The sequence below is a fragment of the Camellia sinensis genome, chromosome 13 (assembly GCF_055761805.1).
Source record: "Camellia sinensis isolate YWXY chromosome 13, ASM5576180v1, whole genome shotgun sequence".
In the NCBI taxonomy this organism is placed as follows: Eukaryota; Viridiplantae; Streptophyta; class Magnoliopsida; order Ericales; family Theaceae; genus Camellia; species Camellia sinensis.
The window spans coordinates 123555456-123573565 of NC_138973.1; the positions used below are offsets into that span (position 1 = coordinate 123555456).

At 39.1% G+C, this 18110-nt stretch overlaps 1 non-coding gene and 1 pseudogene across 1 annotated transcript; one reads left to right on the plus strand and one right to left on the minus strand.

The window, feature by feature from the left end:
* The first annotated feature begins 1337 nt into the window (after window positions 1–1337).
* LOC145805691 (IAA-amino acid hydrolase ILR1-like 1) lies at window positions 1338–5972 on the plus strand (annotated as a pseudogene).
* A 7183-nt stretch (window positions 5973–13155) lies between these two features.
* On the minus strand, window positions 13156–14850 carry LOC114273581 (uncharacterized). The gene is made up of 3 exons (XR_014349532.1): window positions 14756–14850; window positions 13870–13912; window positions 13156–13296 (listed from the first exon to the last, which is right to left on the minus strand). It is a non-coding gene; the product is annotated as an uncharacterized LOC114273581 (transcript).
* Window positions 14851–18110: the final 3260 nt, after the last annotated feature.

Consider the following 18110-nt stretch of genomic DNA (forward strand, 5'->3'; position numbering starts at 1 on the left):
TCATTTTTAATTTATGAACCTTGTTTTATATAATAAGAAAAATCCATGAATATAACTGTTTATTAAAATGTGTTTTGAGTAATTATTTTATAAGTACCACCATGGAGGTCCCATGCCTTGGGAGACTTAAATAACCATTGACCCTCTGTTTGGTCACTTTGTGACCCTCTGTCTATCATAGATCCATTGACACTCTGATTTCTGGTGTGGAGCAAAGTGTTGTACGGAGCTAAGTGCTACACTATTGTGGGAGCCACCTCTAAAGTTCGTACGAGCCACCTCTTAAGTCCATACATCTGTTCTGTTTGGTACCGTGGTTATGGTTATTTATTTACATAATTTCAGTTTTGCTACTTAAATGATTATTTGTTCAGACTAAGTTATCTTAAATATTTTAGTTACATAACTATTTATGGTTATTTTGTGTCCCTTATACTCTTGGCATAATATTTCTCACTCTGTCATGTTCTTATAGTTATTTACCAATTTTCAAGAAACAATGTAATTCAGAAATAGCTTTTGGGAAGTCTTAGATGCGGGGCTGCAGAATAGACACACACAACACTTTTATGGATATGTTTATATGTAAATAGCGGCCTTTTTGGTCAATATATTTTGTTATAAAAATAGAAGCTCCAATGATTAGGTACTCTCACTTGAATATTATTTCCGCTCGCGTTTATTAATTTGTTTAAGAATTGGCCGAAAGTAACATCAGTTACTGGCCATTACGATCCTTAACCCTTGGGTATGGGGAGCAGGTTATGACACATACAACAAAACACTCATTTTTTTTATTCACTAATTGAGACGAGGGGTCGAGAAAAAAATGGGTGTATGGTATAATACAGTGTGAATAAGAAGTTGAGTGTTTGGCCATATAATTTAGATTTTCCAAATTGTAAAATTACCTTTTTGCGTACTAATAAGTTAGGTTTACTCACAAATTTAGACATGATATCTTCAATTGGACTATATAAACCGCACAAAACAAAACAAAAAATCAAAAACAAAAACAAAACAAACTCTAGGGATTAAATACATGAAACCAATAGTTTAAGGTTGAATTTTTTTTTTTTAAAATGACGATAGTTTAGGGGCCAAAAGTAAAATTAACTCTTTGGGCTTCATGTGAAGGCAATTCATTCCCTTTTGATTTGAGTATATAGAATGATGATTGAAATTTTGCAATGGTGTTGTTCAATGTTAGAACCTAGCAATTAACACTAATTCTTATGTGAATCTTGTTTAAATACTATGTTGAAATTAAATTGTACCAAAAAGAAAAAAGATCTGTTGAAATTTAAAAATAATAATAAAATAAAGAGTTTTGATGATTGCAACAGAGTGTAGAATGGGAGCACAAGAGTAAAATTCCAGAAAAGATGCATGGTTATGGCCATGATGCCCACATCGCGATGCTTCTTGGTGCAACAAAATTGCTTCAAGAGCATCGTCATGATTTGTAGGTTCAATTATCTCTTTTCTGAATCTTTAGTAACTTGATTATGAATTTCTAAATCCTTTTTATATATTGAAAAGCTTGTTATAGCATAATTGTTCATCACTGTATAATTTTCAACAATTTTATCTATGTTCCACCTTGCTCAAGCACTTGTGAACATCCTTTGGAAATGGATATATTACTAGCTGTTGTGCGCGCTCACAGGAGTGTGGTAGAAATTTTCATGTGGCTTGAGAAGTTACAGATTGAATTGGCAATTACAGAAAGATCTATACCTGAATTGTTAGTTACAGAAGGTAATCTGGGAATAAAACATTTGTGACAAAAAAAGTCAATAGGTGTACACGGGTTGGGTTAGACCCTGATCCGCTGCCAAACCGTAATAATTCGGGTGAATGAAAACTCAACCGCTGCCGACCGGATTGGTTGTCGAAACTGCCCGTTGATGATTTTCAGTTCCACAGTCGGGTTCGGATCGGGTGAACGGGTTGGGCCTTTGGTTTTGGGCCTTCATGAATTATTATTATTTTTAACCCATTTAACATCCAAACAACGCATTTTTGTAATTAGGTTCTGTTTTGTTTTGGAAATTGGCCCAAACAACTCATTTTTCATTTTTGTATGGGTGAGATGAGACTATCAGAGAATCTATGATGCATTAGGGTTTCAAAGACAAAGACAGAGGATTCATGAAAGAGAGAGAGAGAGAGAGATGAGAACTTGGGAGACCATTAGATGAGAGAAGATAAGGCAAGGCAACTGTGAGATTTCTGAAGAAAGTAGGAGGACTATATATATATATATATAGAGAGAGAGAGAGATGAAAGAGGTAGGTGGGTGCTCATCATCATCATCATTTGTAGACTGTCGTTTGATTTTTTTGAGATACAAAGATGGTTTGAAATGTGACCGAGTGAGAGAGGGAGAGACACAAAAAGGGGGTTGGTGAGACTCATTATCATCTATCTATTGAGTTTTTTGAGATACAAAGATATATTTGAAATCTGTGACTATGAAAAAGGGGAAGAGATATGGCCTTGGAAGTTGTGTGTAATCTAGCAAAGCAATTAGGTAAATACACGTGGTAATGGAGCTAGAATTTTGCATCATGAGTAATATATTCGGTCGGTTCGGGTTTGGTGAATTTTTATGATTAAGACCAAAAACCAACCGAGATCCGAAATTATAAATGAAAATAGGCTCGTCCCCGACCAAATAGAAGCTCGAAACTGTCTATAATGTCTTCGGGTCAGTCGGGTCCGGTCAGTTTAATCAAGTGATTCGGTTGCTTGAACACCCCTAGTCAATACTAACACTTTTTATATATATAATAGAATACACGTGCATACAAATTGGTTGAATAGGCCAGTCATTCTTTATCCCTAAATCTTTATGTCCATATGTCTCAATGCACTCTTAACCGCATGATGCGGTGAGAATCTCGAAACATGATCATACAGATAAAAATACATTGGGATAGAGAGATAAAGGGATTTAGGGATAGAGGATCCTGTGGAGGTTGAATGAAACAAAATAAAATCTACAATCAACAAAATGAGAAAGATAATAAATATATATCTGCAGTTGTATGTGATAAATTGGGGAGAGGGAGAGAGAGAGAGATGTTCATTGTCAATAAGTTGTGCCTCACCATCTAATAATGCAGGTGTGACATTTCGTTTCATAAAACAACTTTTTTTGGGCATGATCCTCTGTTCCCAAAAAGGTTTGTCCTTATGCCTAATCACTCACAACTACACCAATTGATTCTTTTAAATTAAAAATCATACAGCATAGCCATGAATGCATGGGACAAGGGGATAGACACCTTTTGTAGGACAAGAGATCCCATGTCCACCATTTCACATTAAAAGCTCAATTATAATTTTTTTCCTCTCAAAGAGTCATAATTATTGTTGCTTACGTCGTAATATTAATAATGTTGTTGTATCTGTGAACTTGTATATGCATAATCACAAGAAAAATTGTACAACTTACATTTTGGGGGGTGAATAGGGAACTGTGATTCTGGTTTTCCAACCAGCAAAGGAAGGAGGCAGAGAAGCAAACATGATGTTAGAAGCAGGGATATTGGAGAATGTTGACGCCATCTTTGGGCTGCACGTCTTATCTAGATTTCCTATTGGTATAGTTCCCAGCAAGAGTGGTCCTATCTTGGCCGGGAGCGGTTTCTTTGAGGCTGTGATAAGTGGGAAAAGGGGACATGTTGCCATTCCCCAACATACAATCGACCCAATCTTAGTAGCTGCCAATATAATTGTTAGTTTGCAACATCTGGTTTCGCATGAAGCCGATTCCTTGGATTCACAAGTCTCTCTCTCTCTCTATGCGTATGTGCATGCGTGTGTGATCCCAACCCCTAAGAAGGTTTTTCTTATGCGTTGAAATAGTTGAATCAAAATAAATCAAGAGTCAAATTCCCAAAACCCTTCTTCCTTAAAAGGTGCAAAGTTTTCAAATTTTTCACTTTTCTGAATCATAGTCATCATGGTTAGAATATTTCTAAAAATTATATATATAGAACAGAATTGCATGTGTTTTTGTTTTCTACATTTTCATTTTCATGTTTTCAAAAACAAGACCAATGAAATGTTCATAAACTCTCATTGTTTTTATATCATTTTCATTTCTTGTGCGTAAATAGTATTTTGAAATTTTGAAGACAACTTTTTTGGTATTTCCTTTCAAAAACAATTCACCTAACTAGTTTTATATCTTTTTCAATGGTTGACAGACCTATATCTCTTTCACTCATTGAAGAATATTTGTAATTTCTTATCTACTTTTTCATCTCTCGGTGTTAAGGTAAAGATTTTTCATGTTTAGTCTTTTTATTTAGATATGAAGTTATGAAATCTTTTACTTTCTATGCTGCATCCAAGCTTCACTTCAAAAATTACAAAACCAAAACCAAATTTTCTATTCCCTCGCACACGCGCGCGCACACACATACACATACACACACAAAAAAAAAAAGAAAAAAAAGAAAAAAGGAGAGAAGTATTTTGTGCACAAATTACACATCTTTTACTTTTTTTCAACCATCACATGTGTGCTTATTCATCTTGCAGGTAGTGACAGTGGAAAAATTCCAAGGAGGTGGTGCATTTGCATTCAATGTAATTCCCGATTCAGTTACAATTGGCGGAACATTCAGGGCATTTTCAAAAGAAAGTTTGATGCAACTTAAACAACGAATTGAGGAGGTACAGTTGTTAAAAACCGCCAACTTACATGCACTTTATTTTTCGTAGTTGGAAGATTGAGCAAGAATCATAGCATTACCTTCACCGTGATACGGACGTCCAGAAATCCATCTTATTTATTATGTATCAGGAAAAAAATTCCCCTACCCCCCTAAGCTAATGAGCAAGGAATGAGGAGTGAAGATTTCATACAAGTGAAGGACCTGTAAGGCCAAGTCCACACACCATAGGGGAAGGGGGGGATTAGGGGAGCCTTAGCTCTTAGAATCGAATTCTAAACTGGTGTGGCACTCTAGGATGCTTCTGATCAATATAGAACAAGATGAATCAGCCCAAAATAAAGACCACCAAAATAATCATTGAGAAATTAAAATCAAGATTGGTTATTCATTTTTGTTTGTTTTTTATTTTTTTTCTATTTTCTATTTTCGGTATAGCATCTCATTACAAATAAATGCAAATGACAAGTAGGGGTGTGCGCGGTGCGGTTCGAGCAGTTTGAGAGTAAAATTACAAACCGAATGGCGGGTTAGCAGATTGGCGGATTGACAAATTGCGGTTTGGGCGATTTTTGGCGGATTGGCGGATTGAAGAATATTCTAACTGATTATCACACATTTGCATAATATATAACACTAATTTGTATAATATTTTTTAGATATATAACACAGTAATTTTACATAATATGTTTCATATATATCCCCACTAATTTGTAATAAATTTCATATCGTAAATCTCTCTTACGCTCATTTTTGCATTGATATTTCATTAGAAGTTAAAAAATATATACGTATTTACTATAGCGGAGTGGTTCGGTTGGCGGATTATAACTTTTAAAGTTTAAACCGCGGTTAGCGGTTAGAGTGGTGCGGATTGGTGCGGTTTTAGCGGATTGGGCGGTATTTTGCACAGCCCATTGACAAGTCATCACGAAACAAGCGACTGTGCAAAGGTGCAACGCGACTGTCAACTTCGATGACAAGCCCCTTTACCCCTCAACCGTAAACAACAAAAAGTTGCATCGGTACTTTGGAAATGTTGCAAGGGATATGCTACGCGAGAAAAACATTTTAGAGATGCAACCATTGATGGGGGCAGAAGACATCTCGTTTTTTGCAGAGATAGGCACGGGATACTTCTACATGGTTGGAATGCAAAATGAGACTTAAGGCCAGCTTGAACCAGGGCACTCTCTGTACTTCACTGTAAATGAAGATGTACTTCCATATGGTGATGCATTTCATGCATCATTGGGTACAAGATACCTCCTTGAATATTAACAACCCAAGTCTGCTTCATCTAAGGGAAGCTCTCGTGATGAATTGTAAGGTTGTTTGATTCTCAAATTGTATGTATACATAGATTTGAGACCAGAAATCGCCCCGGTTGGGGGGGTTAGATTTTAATTAGTCATTTTGGCAAGGCATATATGTTTTGTATTGTTATATATATATATATATATATATATTTAGATTCCAAAGTTTTTAGTTTTTGGTGTCAATCTTTTACACTATCAATTTTTGCCCAACTTGAAGTAGTGAAACATAGAACCTTTGTGTTTTAACAAGGTAGGAAGAAAACAACACCTTAGTTTGATAAAACAGAATGCTTCATCCCCATTTCAATTATGAAGGGAAAGCATGGGGGTCAATACAAGTGGCTACTCTCTCTCTCTCTCTCTCTCATTACATCAGAGGTTGTAATTTGGGTTCGTTTCTAGTGAGCTATAAGGGTTCCTTTTTGTTGGATAAAACGGATATAAAGGGGCAACCAACATATATGAACCCTCTTTGGGCATGGCCATAAAAGTCCTTACTCACCAGAGAACTGGACAAGAAGAGTCTAGACGGATCCAAAAATACACAAGAGCTACAGGCACTCTTTCAAGATGGGCTTGACCCATAGCCTAAGCTCAGCCCGGTCTACAGCATAGGTGCAATCTCTATTTCTCCTCCTTCCTCTTCATCTCCCTCAAGAATTTGTCTTATTATTGTCATTATTTATTATTTTTGTTACATGGGAAGCTATAGCTTTTTAGTTTGGTGAGCGAAAACTTGAATCCTTGACCTCTTAGTGAAGTGCAAATATTCTAGCAAATTTAAATAACCCAATTAATTGAATTTGTAGTTTTCTAGATTACTGTGAAAACTCTTTATTCCCTTTCCCAGAGCAGGACATAATAGAGCAAGCCAATTAGGAAAGTTCTGCTATCATGGCCATTCTCTTTCTCTCTCATGGTAAGTTATGTATGTCCTATTGAAAAGTTTTAACCCCAACCACTTTTGGCAAAGAAGCTTGTATACATAGAAACATACACCATTTTGGCAAGGAAGCTTGTATACATAGAAACATACGTATTTATAACCTTGAAGGATCAAGATTAAAGAAGAAAAAATTAATTTCAAGCTTTCCTCAAACCACCAAAACGTACACACATCATTGCATATTAGAGAGCAACTTAAACCACAAATGGCTCTGTTTCATCTATGTCTCAACCTCAACTTGTGGACCTAGCAAGGTATAATACTAGAGGTTCTGGACATCGGTGACGTGAAAGCTCAAGAAGTGCTTAACGTGTTGCAAGCTGACAGAGTCAGAAACCAAAAAAAAAGATAAAGGGAAGATGAAAATGGATTCGTGTTATTTGTCGAAGAAGAAAACTAGCTGCGGTGATGGTGGGAAGTTGCTGAAGAACTGTTACTATTATAGCAAAATGAATGAAGAGGAGAGGAATGAGAAGCTGATATTTGTTGTTAGATACTGCAAGGATTTAAAATGCTGGGTTAGTGAACATCAGTCGCAATTGCATGATGCAGAAGAAATTTCAAAATACGAAAATCTTGAACCACCATTGTGCGGCTGGAATGGTATTGGGGACAAGAGTTTTGAGAGACAGAAGATCCCGTATCCGAGTGAAAAAAACTATGGGATGATCCAGATCAGGAACAAAGAGGACTGTGAATTTGAATCTAGATGGGTATTACATGAGTTGAAAAAGGCTAGCATTGAATCTTAAAGAGTTTGATTCGTTTTTTTATTCGTTTTGCTTGTGAGGAATTTAAATTATGTATGCTTCTAGAGAAGAAAGTTAACAAAGATCCCTCACAAGCAAAAAGAATCAAAAAACGAATCAGAAACATATAATTTAACTTTCAGAAGCATTCGTTTTCTGAATTATGTATGCTTCTATACAACCATCTTTATTAACTTTCTTCTTTAGAAGCATACATAACTTAAATCCCTCATAAGCAAAAAGAATCAGAAAACGAATCAAACTCTTTAAGATTCAATGCTAGCCTTTTTCAACTCATGTAAGCCATATCCATCCAAATTCAAATTCACAGTCCTCTCTGTTCCTGATTTGGATCATCCTATAGTTTTTTTCACTCGAACACGGGATCTTTTGTCTCTTAAAACCTGTGTCCCCAATACCCTTCCAGCCCCACGATGGTGCTTCAAGATTTTCATGTTTTGAAATTTCTACTGCATTGTGCAATTGCGACTGATGTTCACTAACTTGGCATTTTGAATCCTTGAAATACCTAATGGCTGATATCAACTTCTCATTCCTCTCATCTTCATTCATTTCGCTAGAATAGTTACAATTCTTCTTCGATAACTTCCCATAATCACCGTAGCTAGTTTTCTTCTCCGACAAGCAACACGAATCCATTCTTATCTTCCCCTTATCATTTTCTTTGGTTCCCGACTTTGTCAGCTTGCAACATGTCAAGTACCTCTTAAGCTTCCGCGTCACCGATGTCCAGAACCTTTGGTGATTACATCTTGCTAGGTCCACAAGTTGAGGTTGAGTATGGGGTATGAATTTGGCCCAGCCTAGTCGGGCTGATCTATGTCGGGCCTTGCGTGCTCCCGCCAAAATTCAGACCGGGCCGAGTCGGCCCACGAGCCAAAAAATAAGGCTGAGGCCCAGGCATAAGCCCAGGGGTATTCGGACATTGGGCGGGTTGGTGGGCTAGGCCTCGAGTGAGCCTGACCAAATTTTTTTTAAAAAAAATTTTTGTACCAAAATTTTATTTTTTTCCACTAAAAAAAGACACTAGGCCTCAGGCGGGCCGGGCCTTGAGTGGGTTTAAGCAGGCCGATGGACTGGGCCACGAGCCCAAGCCCAGGTTCACAGGCCTGAAAATGATGGCCCAGACCCAAGCCCAAGGGCTTTGGTTGGACTCGAGCTGGAGCCCAAACGCGCATAAACGGGTTGGGCTCGCCCACCCTGGGTCGCAGGCGGGCTTCGACTGCCCACGAGCAACGGGCCATTTTTACACTCCTAATTGCAGTCGACATTTTCTTGCCATTTAACCCTAGAAATGTCTTTTGGTTAATGATGCTTGTATACATAGAAACATACACCATTTTGGCAAAGAAGCTTGTATACATAAAAACATACGTATTTATAGCCTTGAAAGATCAAAATTAAAGAAGAAAAAAAATTAATTCCAAGCTTTACTTAAACCACCAAAACGTACACACATCATTGCATATTAGAGAGCAACTTTTTTTTGAATCTTCACACCCCTCTGCTCTCTCTCCCCTCCGTGAAGCCCTCAAATTCAAACTCATCACACAAACCCACAAATGGCTCTGTTTCATCTATTCCTCAACCTTAACTTGTGGACCTAGCAAGGTGTAATCATTAGAGGTTCTGGACATCGGTGACATGGAAACTCAAGAGGTACTTGACATGTTGCAAGTTGACAAAGCCAGGAACCAAAGAAAAAGATAAGGGAAAGATGAGAATGGATTCGTGTTACTTATCAGAGAAGAAAACTAGCCGCGGTGATGATGAGAAGTTGCCGAAAAAGAACTGTTACTATTATAATGAAATGAATGAAGAGGAGAGGAATGAAAAACTAATATCTGCCATTAGGTACTGCAAGGATTTAAAATGCTAGGTAAGTGAACATCAGTCGCAATTGCACGATGCAGTAGAAATTTAAAAATACGAAAATTTTGAAGCACCATCGTGCGGCTAGAAAGGTATTGAGGACACGGGTTTTAAGAGACAGAAGATCCCGTGTCCGAGTGAAAAAACTATGGGATGATCCAAATTAGGAACAAAGAGGACTCTGAATTTGAATCTAGATAGGTATGGCTTACATGAGTTGAAGAAGGGTAGCATTGAATCTTAAAGAACTTGATTTGTTTTCTGATTCTTTTTGCTTCTGAGAGATTTAAATTATGTATGCTTCTAGAGAAGAAATTTAACAAAGATCCCTCACAAGCAAAAAGAATAAGAAACCGAATCAAAAGCATACATAATTTAACTTTTAGAAGCATTCGTTTTCTAAATTATGTATGCTTCTATACAACCATCTTTGTTAACTTTCTTCTCTAGAAGCATACATAATTTAAATCTCTCACAAGCAAAAAGAATCAGAAAACGAATCGAACTTTTTAAGATTCAATGCTAGCCTTCTTCAACTCATGTAAGTCATATCCATCTAAATTCAAATTCACAGTCCTCTCTATTCCTGATTTGGATCATCCCATAGTTTTTTTCACTCAGACACGGGATCTTCTGTCTCTCAAAACCTGTGTCCCCAATGTCCATCCAACCACACGATGGTGCTTCAAGATTTTCATATTTTGAAATTTCTACTGCATCGTGCAATTGCGACTGATGTTCACTAACCCGACATTTTGAATCCTTGCAATACCTAATGACAGATATCAGTTTCTCGTTTCTCTTCTCTTCATTCATTTCGCTATAATAGTTATAGTTCTTCTTCGGCAACTTCCCACCATCACCGCGGCTAGTTTTTTTCTTCGACAAGTAACTCGAATCCATTCTCATGTTCCCCTTATCTTTTTCTTTGGTTCTTAGCTCTGTCAACTTGCAACATGTTAAGTACCTCCAGAGCTTCTGCGTCACCGATGTTCAGAACCTCTGATGATTACACCTTGCTAGGTCCACAACTTGAGGTTGAGTAGGGGTGTAAATCTGGTCCGGCCCACTCGGGCTCGAGCTCGGGCCCAAGCCCAGGCTGGCCCATATCGGGCCTTGCGCGCTCTCGCCAAAATTCGGGCAAGGCCGGGCTGGCCTATGGGCCAAAAAATGAGGCTCAGGCCCAAGCACAAGCCTAGGGGTATTCGGACCTTGGGCTGGGCTGGTGGACCTAAGCCTGGCCTCGAGCTTGGGTGGGCCTAACCAATTTTTTTTTTTTTAATTTTTCTACCAAACTTTTATTATTTTCCATTAAAAAAACACTAGGTCTCGGTAGGGCCGAGCCCTTGAATGGGCTTAAGCGGGTCGATGGATTGGGCCACGAGCCGAGCCCAGGCCCACGGGCCTCAAAATGATGGCCCAGGCCCAAGCCTAAGGGCTCGGGCCCAAACGAGCCTAAACGGGTCGAGCCCGCCCTGGGCCGCGAGAGGGCTTCGGACCACCCACGGGCCGCGGGCTATTTTTACACTCCTAATTGCAGTAGACATTTTCTTGCCATTTAACCTTAGAAATGTCTTTTGGTCAAGTCAAAGCCAAGGGCTCTCTTCCATTCAGTTTTTAGAATTTATTTTTAATAAACATTTTTTTTTGATTTTCTAGACACATTTCAAAAATTAGATTCATGAAAAAAATATTTAAAAACATAAATTCTTATTGTGTTTATTTTTGTCAAATTATTTTTTAATTTTTCAAAAAAATATATAAAACAAGAAGTTCCAAAAACTTAATCACCTTTCCCCCTAGTATATCAGACTATATAATCTGCAATTTATACTCCTCAAATTTATTTATATATATGCAAACAAATTTGCAGAGGCTTCACTCTACAAAACAAAATCATTTTGCTACTTGCACTTCCTATTAGTGTTATGTTGTTTGTGATTCTACTGGATAAAGAGGTCAATATTGGCATTTTCTAATTTATAATCCACAAACATGAATCAGAAATGGAAACAAAGAAAGTAATTATTTACACAGTGACTCCCATTAAATGACAATCTAGAGCATGACTAATGACTGCAACACCAAGTACATAACGCATTGAGATGCTAAGATCTCTTGGAGCTTAAGCATGAGGCACAAGGCTAGGCGCGTGTCTCACCGAAGCAAGGCACAAGTTGTTGAAGATAACCAAAATATTAATATAGACAAAGTTTTTAACATAAAATAAATATTTTTAAAGTTATAAATAAATAAATAATAGAACGACATTCAATATTTCATAAATCATGAAAGATAGCATTCAATGTTTCAAAAAAATTTCAAAAATAACATTCAATTTTACTTTACCGTATACTATTTATCTTTCTTTATTAATTTATTAACATGATTCATTTCTTTTTTTAGATAAGGAATTCACATCATATAATACCTTTGTGATTTTAATTTTAAATCAGGATCAAATTGTCTGATAGCTTCAATTATTTTTAGACAAGGAACTTACATCATATAATATCTTAGTGATTTTAATTTTAAATCGGAACCAAATTGCCTCCTAGCTTCAATCATTGGCCCGAAACTATTGTAATTTACTACATTGAAAGGAATCCTAAAGCCATATACCTATCTTGCAATCCCAAAGCTTTTGCTTAATGTCTAGAGCTTTTTTTGATATGAAAATGGGGATCAAAACATGTGTTTACATTTTATATTAAAGGGATTGTAATTCCATAAGGTTACACACACAAAGAATACTACGCGCCTCAAGCTGTATGAAGCCTCAAGTTGTATGAAGCGAGGCGCACGCCTAAGCCTAAGGCACGCACCTCAAATGCACCTTTCCTACTACATCTTGCCTCAAACTGCCTGAGGCGTCTCAGGTGAGCCTCGATGAGCCTTGTGCATAAGCAAGCGATTCGGTGCGCCTTTTAAAACACTAGTCACAACAATGCTTGTATTCAGGTCCTGAATTCCCTACTAGCAAGAAACTTCAAATATTCACTTTTTTCTTTTTTTTATGGATGTAATTATAAGTAAAAACTACACATACAACCATCAACAATGAGCCATTGTTACTTCTTCCCTTCAACTAAAAATTGCTAAGTTTTATATTTATAATCTTTTGATTTGTTTCAATCTAAACTTTTGCTACCATTTTGTTATGAAAAGACAAGCAACATGAAATATGTGCCCACAACTCAAAAAGTCATTTTCCACCATTTTCCTAACAAAATGTTGAAATTGAAATGACAACAGCCCAAAATTAAACATACATATAAAACTTGTAACTTGCCCTAATTATATAATCCATCCACAGTTGTCATGCAACAACCAGCTAGCAACTTATAATAAACCCTTTCCGGTCAATTCCCACATAAAAGACATTAAATCAGACTACAAGTCATTGGGCTTGTTTCACACACACAAACACACAATGCATCACTAATCAAAGCTCCTAAATTTTCAATAGGCAACGTCAATAAGAACTCAAGTCCCAATTGTTTTCTTAAGAACTTTGTTGTTCATAATTTTAGTTGAAGAGGTGCTGTGATGAATTTGTTGCATTTGGTAGCAGAAAACATGAGCAACCCAAAATACTGGTGCACAATCCCCAAACTCACAAATGAACTTCAAGGCCACATTGTCTCTCAACTTGCCACTATTTTTCAGGCATATTGGAAGTGAGATATATTTAACTCCTGAACAAGAAATGGGAAAGGTCCTCCACCGTCATTGCATTCTCAAGATCATTAGTGACTACAGATAACACGTATTGACCAAGGCAAATTTAATTTTCAAAATTGTTCCATTGAGACAAACATAATCAAGAAGGATCAAACCCGTTGAAAACTTCAACTTGAAACACAATGAAACACAAAATTTCAATTTTTTTTACCTAATAAGGTAATAATAAATTCAATATAATTCGGATTCGTTTGGGAAATGGATTGACTTTTTAATTTTTTTGGTAATTTTAACCTGGGACTAAAAAGCCTTGTTTGAGAAGGGCTTTTGACTTTTTTATGAGAGAAATAATGTAATGATTATAGGTTGGATGTGATATTGTCTTATTGGGTTAAAAAACCTATTTTGTTTTTTGTGGCTATTTTAGCCAAAAAAAAACCTGGCTTTTTTCTTTCCAAATGGAGCCTAAAAATAGAAAATTGCAACAATAGCAAAAGTTGGGAATTAAGAACATTATCACATATTAATAACCAATAGTTCATTAAGTACACATGTCTTGAGCTTAATTCTCATTACAGTGAGCTTACTTCTCAGAAGAGTTGGGTCCCCTCTTCTTTCCAAAGCCAACAACTGCAAACAAGAAGTACATAAGTCATCAGTCAAGCGTCCAAGCTGAAACTAAAGGCTAGCAAATTATAACACTGATTGTTGCTGAGAAGAAAAGAGTTGAATAGGGAATATATATATATATATATATATACATATATATATGTGTGTAATAATAAAATTCAATCTCAAATTTTCAACATTTTGGGTTTTAGATTACAAAGTTCCACTTAACCCAAGGACAAAGTTAGCAGGAGTTAGCTGCCCCTAAAATTTCAAAATTATCTAGGCAACCCCATATTTTATGAAAAAATTTATATTGTATATGGAATAACGAACCCGAAACATTTGTTTATTATATCATAGTATCAATTTAATTATTTTCTAGATTATTCATAAAGATCAAATTTTTATTTGTATCAATTAACAAAATGACTTCAAATGGCTAATATCCTAATTGTATAACTCAAAATTTGTCAAATAATTCAAATTAGTATTAAGAAACAACTGATATAAATTTATTATTTTCCTTATTATCATTGTCCTTTCTTCAAGCTTATATTAAAATTTACCCTTTGTTCAAAGTTCTTTTTTTTTTTTTGCTACACTTTCTCAACCCTGACTCAGCCAATGCTATCATTTGATTTTGTTCTCAACAAATTTACAGACACAATTAAGAGAATTTTTCCCGGTCTTTCTCAGCACCCAAACGCTCCTTATTTCGGAGAACTTCAGATCTACTAGCAGATCTAAAATCACCGAACATAACGATAAAAATTGAAGCGGTTCATAACATGATATATCTATAATACTTGTAGAGAGAGAGAGAGAGAGAGAGAGAGAGAGAGAGAGAATGAGGGAAGTTACCGGCGGTGACGAAGCGGCGATTGTACTGCATACGCTTGTGAGCACGGCCGCGGGGCTTCTTCTTCTTGTCCTGCTTGGCTACTTTTGGAGTTTGGCCTCTCACCTTACCGGCACGAGCTAGCGATCCGTGAACCTTACCTGCAAAATCATCAAATCCAGATTGAGATATATAGCTTTTAAGTTACAAATTCGAAACCCTAGATTGGAAACGGTGATTTTGAGCTCACCCATGCTTGTGCTGTTTCTTCGACTGGAGGCTTCGTGCGATATAGAGAGAGAGAGAGAGAGAGCAGACAAGATGTTGAGAATTCTTGGGTTAGGGTTTTGCTGGATGTGTGTGTATATATATATATAGTAGGGTAAATTATTGATAAATCCCATTTAGAAGTGTTTTAACCCAAGAAATTCACGAAGAAATTTTTTAACCCATTTAGTCTCATGTATGTATAGTTTTATTCCATAAAGTCTTTTTTCTTGATTTACACTATTTTCTTGGACACTTATGCCCTTATATTTAATTTTGATACCCTTATAAATATTTTTTGAACAGTTAGTAATTTTATGATGTGAATATTCATATTTTAAAATTCACATTGGTAGGAATGTAAAATTGGCCCGTGAGCAGCCCGAAACCCGCCCGCGAGCTGGGGCGGGCTCGGCCTGTTGACAATGTGAATATTCACATTGACATGTTAACATTCACATTAATGGGAGTGTAAAATTGGCCCGCGTCCCGTGGCAGCGCGAAACCCGCCCGCGGCCCATGGAGCGGCCCGGGACGGGCCCGGTCCGGCCCGTTGACAATGTGAATATTCACATTGACATGTTAACATTCACAATGATAAGAGTATAAAATTGGCCCGCAGCTCATGGCTAGCCAAAAGCCCGCCCGTCGCCCTGGGTGGGCCCGGCCCGGCCCGTTGACAATGTGAATATTCACATTGACATGTTAACATTCACATTGATAGGAGTGTAAAATTAGCCCGCGCCTCGTGGCTGCCGGAAACCCGCCCACGGCCCATGGGCGGCCTGGGGCGGGCCCGGCCAGGCCTGTTGACAACGTGAATATTCACATTAACATGTTAATATTCACATTGATAAGAGTATAATATTGGCCAGCGGCCTACGGCGGGCCAGACCCGGCCCGTTGACAATGTGAATATTCACACTGACATGTTAACATTCACATTGATAGGAGTATAAAATTGGCCAGCGGCCCAAGGGGGGCTCGACCCGGCCCGTTGACAATGTGAATATTCACATTGACATGTTAACATTCACATTGACAGGAGTATAAAATTGGCCAGTGGCCTAGGGCGAGCCCGACCCGGCCCGTTGACAATGTGAATATTCACATTGACATGTTAACATTCACATTGATAAAAGTATAAAATTGGCCAACGGCCCAGGGCGGGCCCGACCCGGCCCGTCCCGTTGACAATGTGAATATTCACATTGACATGTTAACATTCACATTGATAAGAGTGTAAAATTAGCCCGCGCCTCGTGGCTGCCCGAAACCCACCCACGGCCCATGGGCGGCCCGGGCACGGCTCCGGCCCGGCCTGTTGACAATGTGAATATTCACATTGACATGTTAACATTCACATTGATAAGAGTATAAAATTGGCCCGCGGCCCATGGGCGGCCAAAAGCCCGCCTGTCGCCTGGGGCGGGCCCGGCCCTGCCTGTTGATAATGTGAATATTCACATTGACACGTTAATATTCACATTAATAGGAGTGTAAAATTAGCCCGCGCCTTGTGGCTGTCCGAAACCAGCCTATGACCCATGGGCGGCCCGGGGCGGGCCCAGCCCGACCGGTTGACAATGTGAATATTCATATTGACATGTTAACATTCACATTGATAAGAGAATAAAATTGGTCAGCGGCCCAGGGTGGGCCCAACCCGGCCCATTGACAATGTGAATATTCACATTGACATGTTAACATTCACATTGATAAGAGTGTAAAATTAGCCCGCAGCCCGTGGGCGGCCTGAAGCCCGATCGCAGCCCGAGGCAGGCTTGGCTCGACCCGTGACAATATGAATATTCACATTGACATGTTAACATTAACATTGATAGGAGTGTAAAATTTGCCCGCTGCCCGATGCTTGCCCGCGGCCCGGGGTAGGCCTGGCCAGGCCCGTTGACAATGTGAATATTCACATTGACATGTTAAAATGCACATTGATAGGAATGTAGAATTGGCCCGCGGCCCGTGGGCTGCCCGAAGCCCGCCCACGGCCCGAGGCAGGCTTGTTTCGGTCCGGGCCCGAGCATGTCCGAGACCCTAAGTTAAGGCCTAGGTTATCACTTTGAAGCCCGGCCTATCGGCCCGCTTAAGGCCCATTCAAGGCTCGGTCCGAGGCCCAGCCTGCCCCGAGGCGCAATGTATTTTTTTGTGGAAAATAATAAAATTTTGGTAGAAAAAATTAAAAAGAATTAAAAAAAAAAATGGCCAGGCCCGTCCAAGCCCGACCTAAGCTCGAGGCTAGGCCTAGGCCCACCAGCCCAACCCGAGGCTCAATCCATCGGCCCGTTCAAAGCTCGAATACTCTTGTGCCAGGGCTAGGGCCTGGGCCTAATTTTTTGGCCTGTCGGCCGGCCCGACCGGGCCCGGGAAAGGCTCGTTTGGGCCCAGGCTCGAGCCTAGTCCGAGACCCTAGGCTAGGGCCGGGGCCATCACTTTGAAGCCCGACCCGGCCCATCGGCCCGGTTAAGGCCCATTCAAGGCTCGGTCCGAGGCTCGGCCCGCGCAAAGGCCTAGTGTCTTTTTTGTGAAAAATAATAAAATTTTGGTAGAAAAAATTAAAAAGAATTAAAAAAAAAATGGCCAGGCCCGCCCCGGGCCGCCCACGGGCCGTGGGCGGGTTTCGGACAGCCACGAGGCACGGGCTAATTTTATACTCCTATCAATGTGAATGTTAACATATCAATGTGAATATTCACATTGTCAACGGGCCGGGCCGGGCCAGGCAGCCCTGGGCCGCTAGCCAATTTTATACTCTTATCAATGTGAATGTTAACGTGTCAATGTAAATATTCACATTGTCAATAGGCCGGGCCGGGCCCGCCCCGGCATCCCAAGGGCCGTGGGCGGGTTTCGGACAGCCACGGGGCGCGGGCTAATTTTACACTCCTATCAATGTGAATGTTAACATGTTAATGTGAATATTCACATTGTTAACGAGCCGGGCTTTTGGCTGCTCATGGGCCGCGGGCCAATTTTATACTCTTATCAATGTGAATGTTAATATGTCAATGTGAATATTCACATTGTCAACGGGCCGGACCGGGCCCGTCCCGGTCCGCCCATGGGCCGCGGGCGGGTTTCGCACCGCCACGGGAC